The sequence below is a fragment of the Anas platyrhynchos genome, chromosome 38, assembly GCF_047663525.1.
Source record: "Anas platyrhynchos isolate ZD024472 breed Pekin duck chromosome 38, IASCAAS_PekinDuck_T2T, whole genome shotgun sequence".
NCBI classification, from domain to species: domain Eukaryota; kingdom Metazoa; phylum Chordata; class Aves; order Anseriformes; family Anatidae; genus Anas; species Anas platyrhynchos.
Window position 1 is genome coordinate 646604 of NC_092626.1, and position 12320 is coordinate 658923.

Consider the following 12320-nt stretch of genomic DNA (forward strand, 5'->3'; position numbering starts at 1 on the left):
CAATGCTGAGGTCACAATGCTGAGGTCCTATTGCTGAGGTCACAATGCTGAGGTCACAATGCTGAGGTCCTATTGCTGAGGTCCTATTGCTGAGGTCACAATGATGAGGTCACAATGATGAGGTCACAATGCTGAGGTCCTATTGCTGAGGTCCTATTGCTGAGGTCACAATGCTGAGGTCACAATGCTGAGGTCCTATTGCGTAGGTCACAATGCTGAGGTCCTATTGCTGAGGTCCTATTGCTGAGGTCCTATTTCTGAGGTCCGATTGCTGAGGTCCTATTGCTGAGGTCACAATGCTGAGGTCACAATGCTGAGGTCCTACTGCTGAGGTCACAATGCTGAGGTCAAAATGCTGAGGTCCTATTGCTGAGGTCACAATGCTGACGTCACAATGCTGAGGTCCTATTGCTGAGGTCCTATTGCTGAGGTCACAATGCTGAGGTCACAATGCTGAGGTCCTATTGCTGAGGTCCTATTTCTGAGGTCCTATTGCTGAGGTCACAATGCTGAGGTCCTATTGCTGAGGTCCTATTTCTGAGGTCACAATGCTGAGGTCACAATGCTGAGGTCACAATGCTGAGGTCCTATTGCTGAGGTCCTATTGCTGAGGTCACAATGCTGAGGTCACAATGCTGAGGTCCTATTGCTGAGGTCCTATTTCTGAGGTCCTATTGCTGAGGTCACAATGCTGAGGTCCTATTGCTGAGGTCCTATTGCTGAGGTCCTATTGCTGAGGTCACAATGCTGAGGTCACAATGCTGAGGTCCTATTGCTGAGGTCCTATTTCTGAGGTCCTATTGCTGAGGTCTTATTGCTGAGGTCCTATTGCTGAGGTCCTATTGCTGAGGTCACAATGCTGAGGTCACAATGCTGAGGTCCTATTGCTGAGGTCCTATTGCTGAGGTCACAATGCTGAGGTCCTGTTGCTGAGGTCCTATTGCTGAGGTCCTATTTCTGAGGTCCTATTGCTGAGGTCCTCTTGCTGAGGTCACAATGCTGAGGTCCTATTGCTTAGGTCCTATTGCTGAGGTCACAATGCTGAGGTCCTATTGCTTAGGTCCTATTGCTGAGGTCACAATGCTGAGGTCCTATTGCTGAGGTCCTATTGCTGATGTCCTATTGTGTTGCAGGAAGCACGGCCGAAAGCACGACAGACACCAGTAGAGTCAGATCATGCTCCATTTTATTGCCCGAATAGCCTAACTTTTATAGAGAAATTAACAGGGGTGGACAGTGTTTCACACAAGGTTATTGGTCAAAAGCACTCAGACAAACAACTATAAGAAAACAACCTCACCTGCAAGAAAACAACCCCTTGTGATTAGCAGTCACATAGACCTTGTCCTTGAAGCCAGCTACTGGTAACCATATTTTTCTGAATTCCTCAATTGGGCGATGTGGGAACACTGTCATGGGAACTTCTCATAGTTGCCCTGGTAGCTTGGTTTGCTCAGCTACAGCAAGCCATGGGATTTTTGCTGTTTCAAGAAATCCCTCAACAATTCCCCCTTCTTCTTTTGAGCAAACCAAGCCCAACACAGCAGTTTTACAAGCAACTCTTTAGCTATACTTACAACACACAATGATGATTACCACCACCATAAACCAAATCCTTAATCCCCTTGTGACTAAACCCAGCAACCATCTACACCTTGTTTCAAACAAGTCAGTGAACCATTGATTGAAAGGATTGATACCATACTGAATCTTTCTCATATGCTCTTTCAGGAAAGTAATGGATTTGTGAATTGACTCATTATGATCAGAAAGGTTTAAACAGTACATTCCCTTAAAGTCCTCACACCCATTCCTTTGAGCCAAAAGCAAGATGTCAATAGCAGCTTGATCCTGTAAAAGCAGATGTCGCAGACTATTTTGATCTGGTAACATCTCCTCAAGTATCTCTGTCATGGCATAGGCTTGCCTCTCGGCCCAGCATTCCAATTTTTCTAAGTTGTTACGTGTGGCCGCAGATGCCACTGAAATTGCTAATGCCGCTCTAGCTGCAACCCCACACAATTCAACATTATCATTGCAATCCGATGCAAGCAATGCCCATTTATGTCTGGTGATCTCATGCAACTGTAGCAAGCTAGGAGCAAATACAATGAGTTTATCTAAGTAACATGGACATCTGACAGCATTTGCAGGGATACCTTGCCAGGCCCCATCCCCACAAATCAGAAGCACATCAGGAGGCAAGGCCAAAGCTGTACAATTGTTCCAAACACTGTAGTTGTCACCCCTTGTCTCCATGCTATAAACTCCTAAACCCTGCTTAGCAGCGTCATTGTAATCACAGGTGTTACTTGTGTTTTTGTACCGGTATGGCCCTTTCCCGGTTCCTGTAGCAGGATTCATCTGATAGCCACGGCTACGTTCACATTTGTAGCCACCTTTCAGGTTGATACAGATTTGACTACAGATACCAGGGTTTTGACATTCATCAATTCCACAGTTTCTCTTTTCTACAAAGTCAAACCCAGCTGGACAGTCACATTCATTTATGTTGCATTCCTTCAGGGGCTCATCACCCCAGTCCTTGCAGTCTCTCTGCTGGTTACACACTTTATTGGTATCTATGCATTCTCCACTTCTGCACTTGAATTTGCCAGGTCCAGAGCACTGAATAACATTGTTACAGTTTGCTTCATCAGTGCCATCCAGACCGTCTCTCACACCATTGCACTGCCTTCTTCCGTGGACACAGTTCCCATCTACACATCTGAACTGGTCTGGCCTGCAGGTCCGAGAAGGGCAGTTAATTTCATCACTTCCATCCTTGCAATCAGGATCTCTGTCACATCGCCACTTCTTGTGGATACATTCACCTGAGATGCACTGCACCTCACTCGCAGAACACTTCACTGGAGGTGCAGGCTGGCGGCCACACTGCTCCAAAGATTCATCCGAGTGGTCGGAGCAGTCAGCATCATCATCACACACCCAGCTGATAGGGATGCAGGTAGAATTCTTGCACTGAAACTCATGAACACCACAGGTAGGAGGTGCACACTCCAGCTCATTGCTACCATCACTGCAGTCATCTTGACCATTGCAGACAAAGCTTTTGGAAATACATTGCCCACTACTGCATGTGAATTCTGCTGCACTACAAGTCACAATGCCACAATTCTCTTCATCTTCTGCACTGTCACAGTCCTTTTCACCATCACATTTCCAGGACACTGGGATACACTGGACTGACTGAGGACCACAGCTAATTTCATTTACCCGACATGTTCTCATATGACACAGATCAGCACTCTCATCAGACTCATTTTCACAGTCCGGATCCCCATCACACTGCCATCTGTTTGGCACACACTGACCACTGTTGCACACAAAGTCAGATTCAGCACACGTCTTCTTCACACAAGCACTCTCATCACTGCCATCTGAGCAGTCTTCACATTTTGCTCTAGCACTGTCGGCAGCAGTGCACAGGCAGGCGAGGGCGAGCAGCAGGCAGAATGCCCCACAGCGCAGCAGCGCCCGCCGCAGCTCTGCACCAGTGTCACTTATACTACTCCTATTACCCGTGCTGTCAGTGTCAGTGGCATCCTCCTGGTACCGTTTCTGTCTTTGCCGCCCCTTACTCTCCCCCTTTTCTTTTTGCCACTGACCATTCACCACAAATGGATGAGACACATGATTACTGATGTCCCAATGCTGTGGTCGTATTGCTGAGGTCCTATTGCTGAGGTCCTATTCCTGAGGTCACAATGCTGAGGTCTTATTGCTGAGGTCCTATTGCTGAGGTCACAATGCTGAGGTCACAATGCTGAGGTCCTATTGCGTAGGTCACAATGCTGAGGTCCTATTGCTGAGGTCCTATTGCTGAGGTCCTATTGCTGAGGTCACAATGCTGAGGTCACAATGCTGAGGTCCTATTGCTGAGGTCCTATTTCTGAGGTCCTATTGCTGAGGTCACAATGCTGAGGTCCTATTGCTGAGGTCCTATTGCTGAGGTCACAATGCTGAGGTCACAATGCTGAGGTCCTATTGCTGAGGTCCTATTGCTGAGGTCACAATGCTGAGGTCCTGTTGCTGAGGTCCTATTGCTGAGGTCCTATTTCTGAGGTCCTATTGCTGAGGTCCTCTTGCTGAGGTCACAATGCTGAGGTCCTATTGCTTAGGTCCTATTGCTGAGGTCACAATGCTGAGGTCCTGTTGCTGAGGTCCTATTGCTGAGGTCCTATTTCTGAGGTCCTATTGCTGAGGTCCTCTTGCTGAGGTCACAATGCTGAGGTCCTATTGCTTAGGTCCTATTGCTGAGGTCACAATGCTGAGGTCCTATTGCTGAGGTCCTATTGCTGATGTCCTATTGTGTTGCAGGAAGCACGGCCGAAAGCACGACAGACACCAGTAGAGTCAGATCATGCTCCATTTTATTGCCCGAATAGCCTAACTTTTATAGAGAAATTAACAGGGGTGGACAGTGTTTCACACAAGGTTATTGGTCAAAAGCACTCAGACAAACAACTATAAGAAAACAACCTCACCTGCAAGAAAACAACCCCTTGTGATTAGCAGTCACATAGACCTTGTCCTTGAAGCCAGCTACTGGTAACCATATTTTTCTGAATTCCTCAATTGGGCGATGTGGGAACACTGTCATGGGAACTTCTCATAGTTGCCCTGGTAGCTTGGTTTGCTCAGCTACAGCAAGCCATGGGATTTTTGCTGTTTCAAGAAATCCCTCAACAATTCCCCCTTCTTCTTTTGAGCAAACCAAGCCCAACACAGCAGTTTTACAAGCAACTCTTTAGCTATACTTACAACACACAATGATGATTACCACCACCATAAACCAAATCCTTAATCCCCTTGTGACTAAACCCAGCAACCATCTACACCTTGTTTCAAACAAGTCAGTGAACCATTGATTGAAAGGATTGATACCATACTGAATCTTTCTCATATGCTCTTTCAGGAAAGTAATGGATTTGTGAATTGACTCATTATGATCAGAAAGGTTTAAACAGTACATTCCCTTAAAGTCCTCACACCCATTCCTTTGAGCCAAAAGCAAGATGTCAATAGCAGCTTGATCCTGTAAAAGCAGATGTCGCAGACTATTTTGATCTGGTAACATCTCCTCAAGTATCTCTGTCATGGCATAGGCTTGCCTCTCGGCCCAGCATTCCAATTTTTCTAAGTTGTTACGTGTGGCCGCAGATGCCACTGAAATTGCTAATGCCGCTCTAGCTGCAACCCCACACAATTCAACATTATCATTGCAATCCGATGCAAGCAATGCCCATTTATGTCTGGTGATCTCATGCAACTGTAGCAAGCTAGGAGCAAATACAATGAGTTTATCTAAGTAACATGGACATCTGACAGCATTTGCAGGGATACCTTGCCAGGCCCCATCCCCACAAATCAGAAGCACATCAGGAGGCAAGGCCAAAGCTGTACAATTGTTCCAAACACTGTAGTTGTCACCCCTTGTCTCCATGCTATAAACTCCTAAACCCTGCTTAGCAGCGTCATTGTAATCACAGGTGTTACTTGTGTTTTTGTACCGGTATGGCCCTTTCCCGGTTCCTGTAGCAGGATTCATCTGATAGCCACGGCTACGTTCACATTTGTAGCCACCTTTCAGGTTGATACAGATTTGACTACAGATACCAGGGTTTTGACATTCATCAATTCCACAGTTTCTCTTTTCTACAAAGTCAAACCCAGCTGGACAGTCACATTCATTTATGTTGCATTCCTTCAGGGGCTCATCACCCCAGTCCTTGCAGTCTCTCTGCTGGTTACACACTTTATTGGTATCTATGCATTCTCCACTTCTGCACTTGAATTTGCCAGGTCCAGAGCACTGAATAACATTGTTACAGTTTGCTTCATCAGTGCCATCCAGACCGTCTCTCACACCATTGCACTGCCTTCTTCCGTGGACACAGTTCCCATCTACACATCTGAACTGGTCTGGCCTGCAGGTCCGAGAAGGGCAGTTAATTTCATCACTTCCATCCTTGCAATCAGGATCTCTGTCACATCGCCACTTCTTGTGGATACATTCACCTGAGATGCACTGCACCTCACTCGCAGAACACTTCACTGGAGGTGCAGGCTGGCGGCCACACTGCTCCAAAGATTCATCCGAGTGGTCGGAGCAGTCAGCATCATCATCACACACCCAGCTGATAGGGATGCAGGTAGAATTCTTGCACTGAAACTCATGAACACCACAGGTAGGAGGTGCACACTCCAGCTCATTGCTACCATCACTGCAGTCATCTTGACCATTGCAGACAAAGCTTTTGGAAATACATTGCCCACTACTGCATGTGAATTCTGCTGCACTACAAGTCACAATGCCACAATTCTCTTCATCTTCTGCACTGTCACAGTCCTTTTCACCATCACATTTCCAGGACACTGGGATACACTGGACTGACTGAGGACCACAGCTAATTTCATTTACCCGACATGTTCTCATATGACACAGATCAGCACTCTCATCAGACTCATTTTCACAGTCCGGATCCCCATCACACTGCCATCTGTTTGGCACACACTGACCACTGTTGCACACAAAGTCAGATTCAGCACACGTCTTCTTCACACAAGCACTCTCATCACTGCCATCTGAGCAGTCTTCACATTTTGCTCTAGCATTGTCGGCAGCAGTGCACAGGCAGGCGAGGGCGAGCAGCAGGCAGAATGCCCCACAGCGCAGCAGCGCCCGCCGCAGCTCTGCACCAGTGTCACTTATACTACTCCTATTACCCGTGCTGTCAGTGTCAGTGGCATCCTCCTGGTACCGTTTCTGTCTTTGCCGCCCCTTACTCTCCCCCTTTTCTTTTTGCCACTGACCATTCACCACAAATGGATGAGACACATGATTACTGATGTCCCAATGCTGTGGTCGTATTGCTGAGGTCCTATTGCTGAGGTCCTATTCCTGAGGTCACAATGCTGAGGTCTTATTGCTGAGGTCCTATTGCTGAGGTCACAATGCTGAGGTCACAATGCTGAGGTCCTATTGCGTAGGTCACAATGCTGAGGTCCTATTGCTGAGGTCCTATTGCTGAGGTCCTATTGCTGAGGTCACAATGCTGAGGTCACAATGCTGAGGTCCTATTGCTGAGGTCCTATTTCTGAGGTCCTATTGCTGAGGTCACAATGCTGAGGTCCTATTGCTGAGGTCCTATTGCTGAGGTCACAATGCTGAGGTCACAATGCTGAGGTCCTATTGCTGAGGTCCTATTGCTGAGGTCACAATGCTGAGGTCCTGTTGCTGAGGTCCTATTGCTGAGGTCCTATTTCTGAGGTCCTATTGCTGAGGTCCTCTTGCTGAGGTCACAATGCTGAGGTCCTATTGCTTAGGTCCTATTGCTGAGGTCACAATGCTGAGGTCCTATTGCTGAGGTCCTATTGCTGATGTCCTATTGTGTTGCAGGAAGCACGGCCGAAAGCACGACAGACACCAGTAGAGTCAGATCATGCTCCATTTTATTGCCCGAATAGCCTAACTTTTATAGAGAAATTAACAGGGGTGGACAGTGTTTCACACAAGGTTATTGGTCAAAAGCACTCAGACAAACAACTATAAGAAAACAACCTCACCTGCAAGAAAACAACCCCTTGTGATTAGCAGTCACATAGACCTTGTCCTTGAAGCCAGCTACTGGTAACCATATTTTTCTGAATTCCTCAATTGGGCGATGTGGGAACACTGTCATGGGAACTTCTCATAGTTGCCCTGGTAGCTTGGTTTGCTCAGCTACAGCAAGCCATGGGATTTTTGCTGTTTCAAGAAATCCCTCAACAATTCCCCCTTCTTCTTTTGAGCAAACCAAGCCCAACACAGCAGTTTTACAAGCAACTCTTTAGCTATACTTACAACACACAATGATGATTACCACCACCATAAACCAAATCCTTAATCCCCTTGTGACTAAACCCAGCAACCATCTACACCTTGTTTCAAACAAGTCAGTGAACCATTGATTGAAAGGATTGATACCATACTGAATCTTTCTCATATGCTCTTTCAGGAAAGTAATGGATTTGTGAATTGACTCATTATGATCAGAAAGGTTTAAACAGTACATTCCCTTAAAGTCCTCACACCCATTCCTTTGAGCCAAAAGCAAGATGTCAATAGCAGCTTGATCCTGTAAAAGCAGATGTCGCAGACTATTTTGATCTGGTAACATCTCCTCAAGTATCTCTGTCATGGCATAGGCTTGCCTCTCGGCCCAGCATTCCAATTTTTCTAAGTTGTTACGTGTGGCCGCAGATGCCACTGAAATTGCTAATGCCGCTCTAGCTGCAACCCCACACAATTCAACATTATCATTGCAATCCGATGCAAGCAATGCCCATTTATGTCTGGTGATCTCATGCAACTGTAGCAAGCTAGGAGCAAATACAATGAGTTTATCTAAGTAACATGGACATCTGACAGCATTTGCAGGGATACCTTGCCAGGCCCCATCCCCACAAATCAGAAGCACATCAGGAGGCAAGGCCAAAGCTGTACAATTGTTCCAAACACTGTAGTTGTCACCCCTTGTCTCCATGCTATAAACTCCTAAACCCTGCTTAGCAGCGTCATTGTAATCACAGGTGTTACTTGTGTTTTTGTACCGGTATGGCCCTTTCCCGGTTCCTGTAGCAGGATTCATCTGATAGCCACGGCTACGTTCACATTTGTAGCCACCTTTCAGGTTGATACAGATTTGACTACAGATACCAGGGTTTTGACATTCATCAATTCCACAGTTTCTCTTTTCTACAAAGTCAAACCCAGCTGGACAGTCACATTCATTTATGTTGCATTCCTTCAGGGGCTCATCACCCCAGTCCTTGCAGTCTCTCTGCTGGTTACACACTTTATTGGTATCTATGCATTCTCCACTTCTGCACTTGAATTTGCCAGGTCCAGAGCACTGAATAACATTGTTACAGTTTGCTTCATCAGTGCCATCCAGACCGTCTCTCACACCATTGCACTGCCTTCTTCCGTGGACACAGTTCCCATCTACACATCTGAACTGGTCTGGCCTGCAGGTCCGAGAAGGGCAGTTAATTTCATCACTTCCATCCTTGCAATCAGGATCTCTGTCACATCGCCACTTCTTGTGGATACATTCACCTGAGATGCACTGCACCTCACTCGCAGAACACTTCACTGGAGGTGCAGGCTGGCGGCCACACTGCTCCAAAGATTCATCCGAGTGGTCGGAGCAGTCAGCATCATCATCACACACCCAGCTGATAGGGATGCAGGTAGAATTCTTGCACTGAAACTCATGAACACCACAGGTAGGAGGTGCACACTCCAGCTCATTGCTACCATCACTGCAGTCATCTTGACCATTGCAGACAAAGCTTTTGGAAATACATTGCCCACTACTGCATGTGAATTCTGCTGCACTACAAGTCACAATGCCACAATTCTCTTCATCTTCTGCACTGTCACAGTCCTTTTCACCATCACATTTCCAGGACACTGGGATACACTGGACTGACTGAGGACCACAGCTAATTTCATTTACCCGACATGTTCTCATATGACACAGATCAGCACTCTCATCAGACTCATTTTCACAGTCCGGATCCCCATCACACTGCCATCTGTTTGGCACACACTGACCACTGTTGCACACAAAGTCAGATTCAGCACACGTCTTCTTCACACAAGCACTCTCATCACTGCCATCTGAGCAGTCTTCACATTTTGCTCTAGCATTGTCGGCAGCAGTGCACAGGCAGGCGAGGGCGAGCAGCAGGCAGAATGCCCCACAGCGCAGCAGCGCCCGCCGCAGCTCTGCACCAGTGTCACTTATACTACTCCTATTACCCGTGCTGTCAGTGTCAGTGGCATCCTCCTGGTACCGTTTCTGTCTTTGCCGCCCCTTACTCTCCCCCTTTTCTTTTTGCCACTGACCATTCACCACAAATGGATGAGACACATGATTACTGATGTCCCAATGCTGTGGTCGTATTGCTGAGGTCCTATTGCTGAGGTCCTATTCCTGAGGTCACAATGCTGAGGTCTTATTGCTGAGGTCCTATTGCTGAGGTCCTATTGCTGAGGTCACAGTGCTGAGGTCCTATTGCGTAGGTCACAATGCTGAGGTCACAATGCTGAGGTCCTATTGCTGAGGTCCTATTTCTGAGGTCCGATTGCTGAGGTCCTATTGCTGAGGTCACAATGCTGAGGTCACAATGCTGAGGTCCTACTGCTGAGGTCACAATGCTGAGGTCAAAATGCTGAGGTCCTATTGCTGAGGTCGTATTGCTGAGGTCCTATTGCTGAGGTCACAATGCTGAGGTCACAATGCTGAGGTCCTATTGCTGAGGTCACAATGCTGAGGTCCTATTGCTGAGGTCCTATTGCTGAGGTCACAATGCTGAGGTCCTATTTCTGAGGTCCTATTGCTGAGGTCCTATTGCTGAGGTCCTATTGCTGAGGTCCCAATGCTGTGGTCCTATTGCTGAGGTCCTAATGCTGAGGTCACAATGCTGAGGTCACAATGCTGAGGTCCTATTGCTGAGGTCCTATTGCTAAGGTCACAATGCGGAGGTCCTATTGCTGAGGTCCTATTGCTGAGGTCACAATGCTGAGGTCGTATTGCTGAGGTTACAATGCTGAGGTCCTATTCCTGAGGTCGTATTGCTGACGTCCTATAGCTGAGGTCACAATGCTGAGGTGCTATTGATGAGGTCACAAAGCTGAGGTCCTATTGCTCAGGTTCTATTTCTGAGGTCACAATGCTGAGGTCCTATTGCTGAGGTCCTATTGCTGAGGTCCAAATGCTATGGTCCTATTGCTGAGGTCCTATTGCTGAGGTCCTACTGCTGAGGTCACAATGCGGAGGTCTTATTGCTGAGTTCCTATTGCTGAGGTCCTATTGCTGAGGTCACAATGCTGAGGTCACAATGCTGAGGTCATGTTGCTGAGGTCCTATTGCTAAGTTCCCGTTTCTGAGGTCACAATGCTGAGGTCCTATTGCTGAGGTCCTATTGCTGAGGTCATAATGCTGAGGTCCTATTGCTGAAGTCACAATGCTGAGGTCACTATTCTGAGGTCACAATGCTGAGGTCCTATTTCTGACGTCCTATTGCTGAGGTCCTATTGCCGAGGTCACAATGCTGAGGTCCTATTGCTGAGGTCCTATTGCTGAGGTCACAATGCTGAGGTCACAATGCTGAGGTCCTATTGCTGAGGTCCTATTGCTGAGGTCACAATGCTGAGGTATTATTCCTGAGGTCCTATTGCTGAGGTCCTATTGCTGAGGTCACAATGCTGAGGTCACAATACTGAGGTGCTTTTGATGAGGTCACAATGCTGAGGTCCTATTCCTGAGGTCCTATTGCTGAGGTCCCAAAGCAGAGATCCTATTGCTGAGGTCCTATTGCTGAGATCCTACTGCTGAGGTCACAATGCTGAGGTCTTATTGCTGAGGTCCTATTGCTGAGGTCCTATTGCTGAGGTCACAATGCTGAGGTCACAATGCTGAAGTCCTATTGCTGAGGTCCTATTGCTGAGGACACAATGCGGAGGTTCTATTGCTGAGGTCACAATGCTGAGGTCACAACGCTGAGGTCCTATTGCTGAGGTCACAATGCTGAGGTCACAATGCTGAGGTGCTATTGATGAGGTCCTATTCCTGAGGTCGTATTGCTGAGGTCCCAATGCTGAGGTCCTATTGCTGAGGTCACAATGCTGAGGTCCTATTGCTGAGGTGCTATTGCTGAGGTCACAATGCTGAGGTCCTATTGCTGAGGTCGTTTTGGTTAGGTCACAATGCTGAGGTCCTATTGCTGAGGTCGTATTGGTTAGGTCACAATGCTGAGGTCCTATTGCTGAGGTCCTGTTGCTGAGGTCACAACGCTGAGGTCCTATTTCTGAGGTCACAATGCTGAGGTCACAATGCTGAGGTGCTATTGCTGAGGTCACAATGCTGAGGTCCTATTGCTGAGGTCCTATTGCTGAGGTCATAATGCTGAGGTCCTATTGCTGAGGTCGTATTGGTTAGGTCACAATGCTAAGGTCCTATTTCTGAGGTCCTGTTGCTGAGGTGCCAATGCTGTGGTCCTATTGCTGAGGTCCTATTGCTGAGGACCTACTGCTGAGGTCACAATGCTGAGGTCACAATGCTGAGGTGCTATTGCTGAGGTCGTATTGCTGAGGTCCTATTGCTGAGGTCCTATTGCTGAGGTCACAATGCTGAGGTCCTATTGCTGAGGTCGTATTGCTGAGGTCCTATTGCTGAGGTCACAATGCTGAGGTCACAATGCTGAGGTCCTATTGCTGAGGTCTTATTGCTGATGTCCTATTGCTG

General features: G+C 47.4%; 3 pseudogenes; all 3 read right to left on the reverse strand.

Annotated features, from left to right (window-relative positions):
- Positions 1-1324: 1324 nt before the first annotated feature.
- LOC119715160 (very low-density lipoprotein receptor pseudogene) lies at positions 1325-3657 on the reverse strand (annotated as a pseudogene).
- Positions 3658-4534: 877 nt separating this feature from the next.
- LOC119715180 (very low-density lipoprotein receptor pseudogene) lies at positions 4535-6865 on the reverse strand (annotated as a pseudogene).
- A 751-nt stretch (positions 6866-7616) lies between these two features.
- Positions 7617-9962, reverse strand: LOC119715179 (very low-density lipoprotein receptor pseudogene; annotated as a pseudogene).
- Between the last annotated feature and the right edge of the window lie 2358 nt (positions 9963-12320).